The sequence below is a fragment of the Phodopus roborovskii genome, unplaced genomic scaffold, assembly GCF_943737965.1.
Source record: "Phodopus roborovskii unplaced genomic scaffold, PHOROB, whole genome shotgun sequence".
NCBI classification, from domain to species: Eukaryota; Metazoa; Chordata; class Mammalia; order Rodentia; family Cricetidae; genus Phodopus; species Phodopus roborovskii.
In genome coordinates this window covers 54920556-54926505 of record NW_026126480.1, presented here as the reverse complement: position 1 = coordinate 54926505, position 5950 = coordinate 54920556, and the positions used below count along the sequence as shown (strand labels likewise).

General features: G+C 46.1%; 1 non-coding gene across 1 annotated transcript; it reads left to right on the top strand.

Moving 5' to 3' along the window:
- Positions 1–2886: 2886 nt before the first annotated feature.
- On the top strand, positions 2887–2992 carry LOC127229000 (U6 spliceosomal RNA). The gene has a single exon (XR_007835091.1). It is a non-coding gene; the product is annotated as a U6 spliceosomal RNA (small nuclear RNA).
- Positions 2993–5950: the final 2958 nt, after the last annotated feature.

Here is a 5950-nt window from a genome sequence, read left to right as displayed (position 1 = left end):
GACCACGGATCCTAGCGCTTCTCTGCACTGGGATCCAGGGAGGGAGTCTGCTGTAGGAGAAAGATTCTGTCACAGCTGGCAAGAGGAGACCCATGCCTGGGGGCTGAGTTGGGTTCGGTTTTTTGTTCTTTTTGTAACCAAGGAGAGCTGAAGGGATTGAGAAAGCCTCTGCAGATATTTGCTGAATGTCCTTTGATAGTGATTGTTCACACATCTATTTATGCAGAGCCTCTTGTTTCCAGTATAGCAATGGGTCAGTCAGCCCATTTTAAAGATGGGGAAGGTGAGTCCAGTCCCAGAGAGGAAAGGTGTGTTGCCCAAGGTCACAGAGTCCCAGGTGGAACTAGATTCCAAACCATTCCTTCGGGCTGGCAAGATGTCTCAGTGGAAGTCACCTGCTGAGCAAGCTTAAAGATGAGTTCTGTCCCCAAAACATGTAAAGATGGAAGGAAGGAACCAACTCCACAAAGTTGTCCTCTGACCTCCACACACATGCCATAGTACATTATAAGCTTGTGCATGAGCTTGTGTGCTCCTGCGCAGACACACATATCACGCATATACTCACACAATAACAATAAATAAAACTTTTAAAATTTTGTTTGCCTGTTTTTTAGAGACATTTTTTTAGTTCTTAGAGGCAGGCAGATCTCCAAGTTGGGTTGTCCTGGTCTACAGAGTGACTACCAGCCAGGACAGTCAGGACAACTGGTTATACAGAGAAATCCTGTGTGTTGAGGGGGGAGGGGGAGGGGGAGGGAACAAAAACAGAAAACAAACAAAAATCCTTTTTTAGTAAGCATTTAAGGGAAGGGACAAAACTCACACCCAGAACTGGGCATGGTAGCATTCTTTTTTTTTTTTTTTCTTTTTTTTGAGACTTGAATGTTCAACAGGGACTCACTATGTAGCCTTTGCTGTCCTGGAACTCACTATGCACACCAAGCTGGCCTTGAACTCACAGAGATCTGTCTGCCCCTGCCTCCCAAGTGCTAAGATTAAAGACATTCAACACCATGCCAGGCCAGGTGACACACTTTGTTTTGTTTTGTTTTGTTTTTTGAGACAGGGCTTCTCTGTGTAGCAGCTTTGGCTGTCCTGGAACTCCCTCTGTAGACCACTCTGGCCTTAAACTCACAGAGATCTGCCTGCCTCTTCCTTGCCAGTGCTGGGACTAAAGGCATGTGCTACCACTGCCCAGCTTCAGGTGGCACATTTTAATCCTAGTACTTGAGAGGTGGAAGCAGGCAGATGTCTGTGAGTTTAAGGCCATCCTGGTCTACATAGTGAGGCCCTGTGACCAAAAAAAAGAAAGGAAGGGAGAAAGGACAAAAGAAAGTCATTAGTTTTGAAGTATGTATGGAAGGAGGGTAGTTTCCATGAGCATCCAGAGTGAGCAGGGCTAAATATTCTCCATGACCAGAGGGTATCTGCCTCCAGGAATTCATTTTCTCTGAGGGAGGCCCAGTGTTGCTGTCCAGGGCACCCACAGAACTGGGATGGTTCCCATCTGCTCCTCCCATTGTTGAGGAAGCTCCTCCTAGCAGCCTTGTCCTAATCAGAGCTCATTCTTGTAGCTCTGACAACTTGCAAGTTGGGGAAGTGGCCGCCAAAGGATATGACTACACAGAGGAAGCCTGTAGACTTGATAATTTCTCTTCTGTTCCCCATCCACATCATTACTGGTATGGCCCTCTGCCTTGAAGCTACATGGCAAGCCTTGGTACCAGTGCCTTTTCTTCTAGCTGGATGGCCTTGATAAAGTTCCTTAATATCTCGGGGATTACACTCCAGTGGCTCTCTAGGACAGTAATGGCACTCACCACAACGTGGCTTAGAGAGTTAGTGTATAAGGAACCCCCCTGGCAGGCTAGAGCCTCTGATCCTGTGGTTGCTAGGATGCTGGTTGTTATTCCCAGCTTTCTCTTGGGTGGTTGTTGCTGGCCCCACCCTTCCCTTCAGCCTCTGTTCTCCTCACATCTGGATTTGGGTGGGTACATCTGGCTCAGAGTGAGACAGCTGTCAGGGACGCCCAATTTGCTGTGGAAACACCCAAGCCGTCTTGGAGCTCTAGTGAGATGGAGTGAGGGTGGGGGCTCTGGGCAGATTTCACCAATCATCCCAACTTACCCTTACAGCATAAATCAGTGATGGGATTCCAAGACTTAGGGTGCATTTTCTTCCGACAGCTCCTCTAGGATTAGCTGGAATCTACCACGAGAGTCATTCCTTTGTTTCCTGTTGGCTACAGGTGCTAGCTATGGAGGCTAGGGATGTCCAGCCTCCATGGTTCAGCATGACTGGCCTAGGGTGTCCGGCCTTGGGGTGGAGTTTCCTGAGCAAGGGCCTGTGCTGGGATGGTGTCACTTAGGACTGTGCCCTGCCTGCATCCTGCTGCCTTCTTCCTGCCCTTCCTGATTACCCTTAGCCTACCCAGGATGGAGACTGAGGCAGAGGAAATGGGGGTTGTTTCTTTTGCTCAGGTGTGGGCTGGCCTAGAGGTGGCTTAGTGTTGGAAAATAGGCTCCTCTGACTTCAACTCTGGCCCTGCCCCTGGCTGTGATCTGAGTTTGGATAAGTTTCCTTGCCTTTTGTACTGGATTCTGCACTTGGAGTCCAATGAGCTTGTAGGGGATCAGTCAGGCCCTCCACACCCCCCCCACCAAGGGACTGAAGGGTTACTTGCTCCACTCCTGCATGATGCCCATTCACAGTGTGCTTTTCCACCTTAAAAATAGTTCTGCTTTTCTTCCCTGGCTACAGAAACAATTAAGAAACTGATGGCTGAGTTTTTTTTTTTTTTTTTTTTTTTTTTTATTTTCATTTACTTGTGTTTTTAGACAGCACCTCAAAAAAAGAAAACTGCATTTATATAAAAATGAACAAGTGCTCACTGTAACAGCACATTTACTAAATCAGAACAATACAGAGTTGGTTAGTGTGGTCCCTGTGCAAGGGTGACACTCAAATTTGTGAAGTATCCATTATTATTATTATTTGTTCTTTGAGACAGGGTTCTTTGTGTATACCTGGCCATCCTGGAATTTTCTCTGTAGACCAACTCAGAGACCCCCATCCGCCTGCCTCTGCCTCCCTAGTGCAGGGGTTAAGTCGTGTGCCGCCACCGCCCTGCGCTCACTCTCTCTTTTCCCAAGATTTCTTATTTTATGTGTAAGTGTTTTGCCTATATATGTTTGTGTGTTCCTTTATGCATGATACCTGCAGAAGCCAGAAGAGAGCAGCAGTTCCCATGGTTACTTATGGTTGTGAGCTGCCATGTGGGTGCCGGGAACTGAACTCAAGTTTCCTGGAAGAACAGTAAATGTTCTTAACCACCAAGTCATTTCTTCAGTGTCCTCCACCGTATTTTTATTTTTTTAAGAATCTGGGAATTGACCTTTAGTTCCAGCACTCAGAAGACAGATACAGACAGTTTCAGTCAGGCAAGGTGAGACTCAGTCCCCCTCAAAAATGTCTAAACAAGAGAGAGGTCAGCCTGAAATTATACCATCGCCAGCATTTAGGCCAATACCCCTTCACACACATGTATATTACAGATCACCTGCTGGGAACACCTTTCCTTCCAAAGCAGTGACCATACACCACCTCCCTTTCAACTGTTATAACAACCTTCCTGATGCTTTCTCATTTCTCATGTTAAGACAGGATCCTATACAGGCTGGCATATATGGAGTATGGATGTCAGGAGCATTGATTGGTCAATGCTTTTAATAAATGACACCCTCTTGGGCCTGGAGAGATGGCTCAGTAATTAAAACACTTGTTGCTATGCAGAGGTTGGGTTCCCAGCACCCACAAGGTGACTCACAACCAACTGTAACTCTAATTCTAGGGCATTTGATGCTCTCCTCTGACCTCTATGTATACGAGCCATGTATATTGGCGCACTCATATGCTTGCAGTCAAAGTACTCATATACATAAATGAAGCTAAAAAAAATTATTGGCATCCTTTTGACCACTTTTCCACATTTTGCTTGCCTCTCTCGTAGTGTCTTGCAGAAATCCAAACTGTTCTTGATCCTTTCCATTTGTTTCAGTTTGTTTCTCGTGCTAGGTAGGTATGTACTCTGCCAGGAACTACATGGCAGCCCCGAAAGTTTTAATATTCAAATGGGGATCATAGGAGGTTTGTGGTAACATGTTGGCAAAGCTCTCAGAAGAATGCCAATCCCAAAAATGTATTGTATATCCTGCTCCATCTCTCTCGAAGCTGGGGCTGGGAGGAGGGGCAGGGGGCAACGAGAAGTGTCAGACAAATACACAAGACTTAGCCTCTGCTCCTCATCAGACAGATACACTGGACTCAGCCTCTGCACCTGACCTGAGGGAGGAGGAAAGGGAGACCTCCAATGGGAGATGATGGATCCAGTATGAGGCATTGACATTCAGCATTGTTGACTGTGTTCCCACCACTGTACCAGGCCTGGGTCCTCCGTTGAGTAGGGAGTTGATACCTATGGTGAGACTAACATACAACGAGGCACTTTCCGTGTGGCAGAACATAGCTGATGGAGGTCAGGAATAAGAGTGAATACCTGGGCATGAGCAATGAGCAGAGCCAGGAGTTTGTAGGTGTCTAAGGACTTACTGTTAAGATTCTGGGTCTCTGTTTCCCTCTCAAGAGACTTGGGGAGGGGTGTTGTCTCTTACAATTTTAATTCCAGCACTTGAAAGAAAGATAGGTTGATCTCTTTTTAGTTTCAGATCAGCCTAGTCTACATAATGAACTCTAGGTCAACTAGAGCAATATAGTGAAGCTATTTAAAAACAAAAAACAAAGGGGTGTGGGTGGCCCACATCTTCAATCCCAGCTCTGAGTTCAAGGCCAGCCTGGTGTACAGTAAGCTCCAGGATAGCTAGTGCTACACAGGGAAGCCTTGTCTCGAAAAACAAAAAAACAACAAAAAGACAGAGCCTCATTACATAGACCAGGCTGGCCTCAAAGTCAGAGATCTGTCTCTGCCTTCCTTGTGCTACAATTAAAGGTGTGATCCACCAAGCTCCACGTGAGAGTTGACTTTTTAAAAGTCATTATTACTATTATTGTGCTTTTATGAGTGTGGGCACATGCCACTGCCTGCATGAGGTGGTCAGAGAACAACTTTCAGAATGCAGTTCTCTCCCACCGTGGCCTCTGCACATCAAACTCAGGTCTATAGGCTTCTACAGCAAGTGTTTTACCCATTGCGCCATCTCACTGCCCCCTTTCTCTATTTTTTTCCACTTTTTTTTTTTTTTTTTTTTTCAAGGCAGGGTTTCCTTGGACAGCCTGGCTGTCCTGGAACTAGCTCTGTAGATCAGGCTGTCCTCGAATTCTCAGAGGCCAACCTCTACCTCCTGAGTGCTGGGATTAAAGGTATATGCCACCACCACTACCAGCTATTTTTCTTTCTTTTTGTTTTGTTTTTTCAAGACAGGGTTTCTCTGTATTGCTTTGGAGCCTGTCCTGGAACTAGCTCTGTAGACCAGGCAGGCCTTTAACTCCCAGATATCCGCCTGCCTCTGCCTTCTGAGTGCTGGGATTAAAAGCGTGCACCACCAATGCCAGGCTTTTCTCCATTTTTTAAAGACAGGGTCTTAAGTATCTGAGGCTGGTTTCAGTCAAAACTTGGTATGTAGCCAAGGATAACCTTGAATTCCTGATCTTTTCTACCTTTCAGGTGCTGAGAATACTAGCTTTACACATGCATGCATGTGTTTATAGAATGCTGGGGACTGAACTAGGGCTTCCTACATGCTAGGCAATCACTATAACTGAGCTACATCCCCAACTCTTTTTTGTTTGTTTTGAGGCAGGGTCTCATGAGCCTAGGCTGGCCTTCAACTCTTGATCCTTCATCTTTGTCTCCTGAATGTTGGAATTATTGACATGCACTTCACCTCAACTTAACCATTGCTTTTTGTCTGTGTCTTTCTGTCCCTGATTT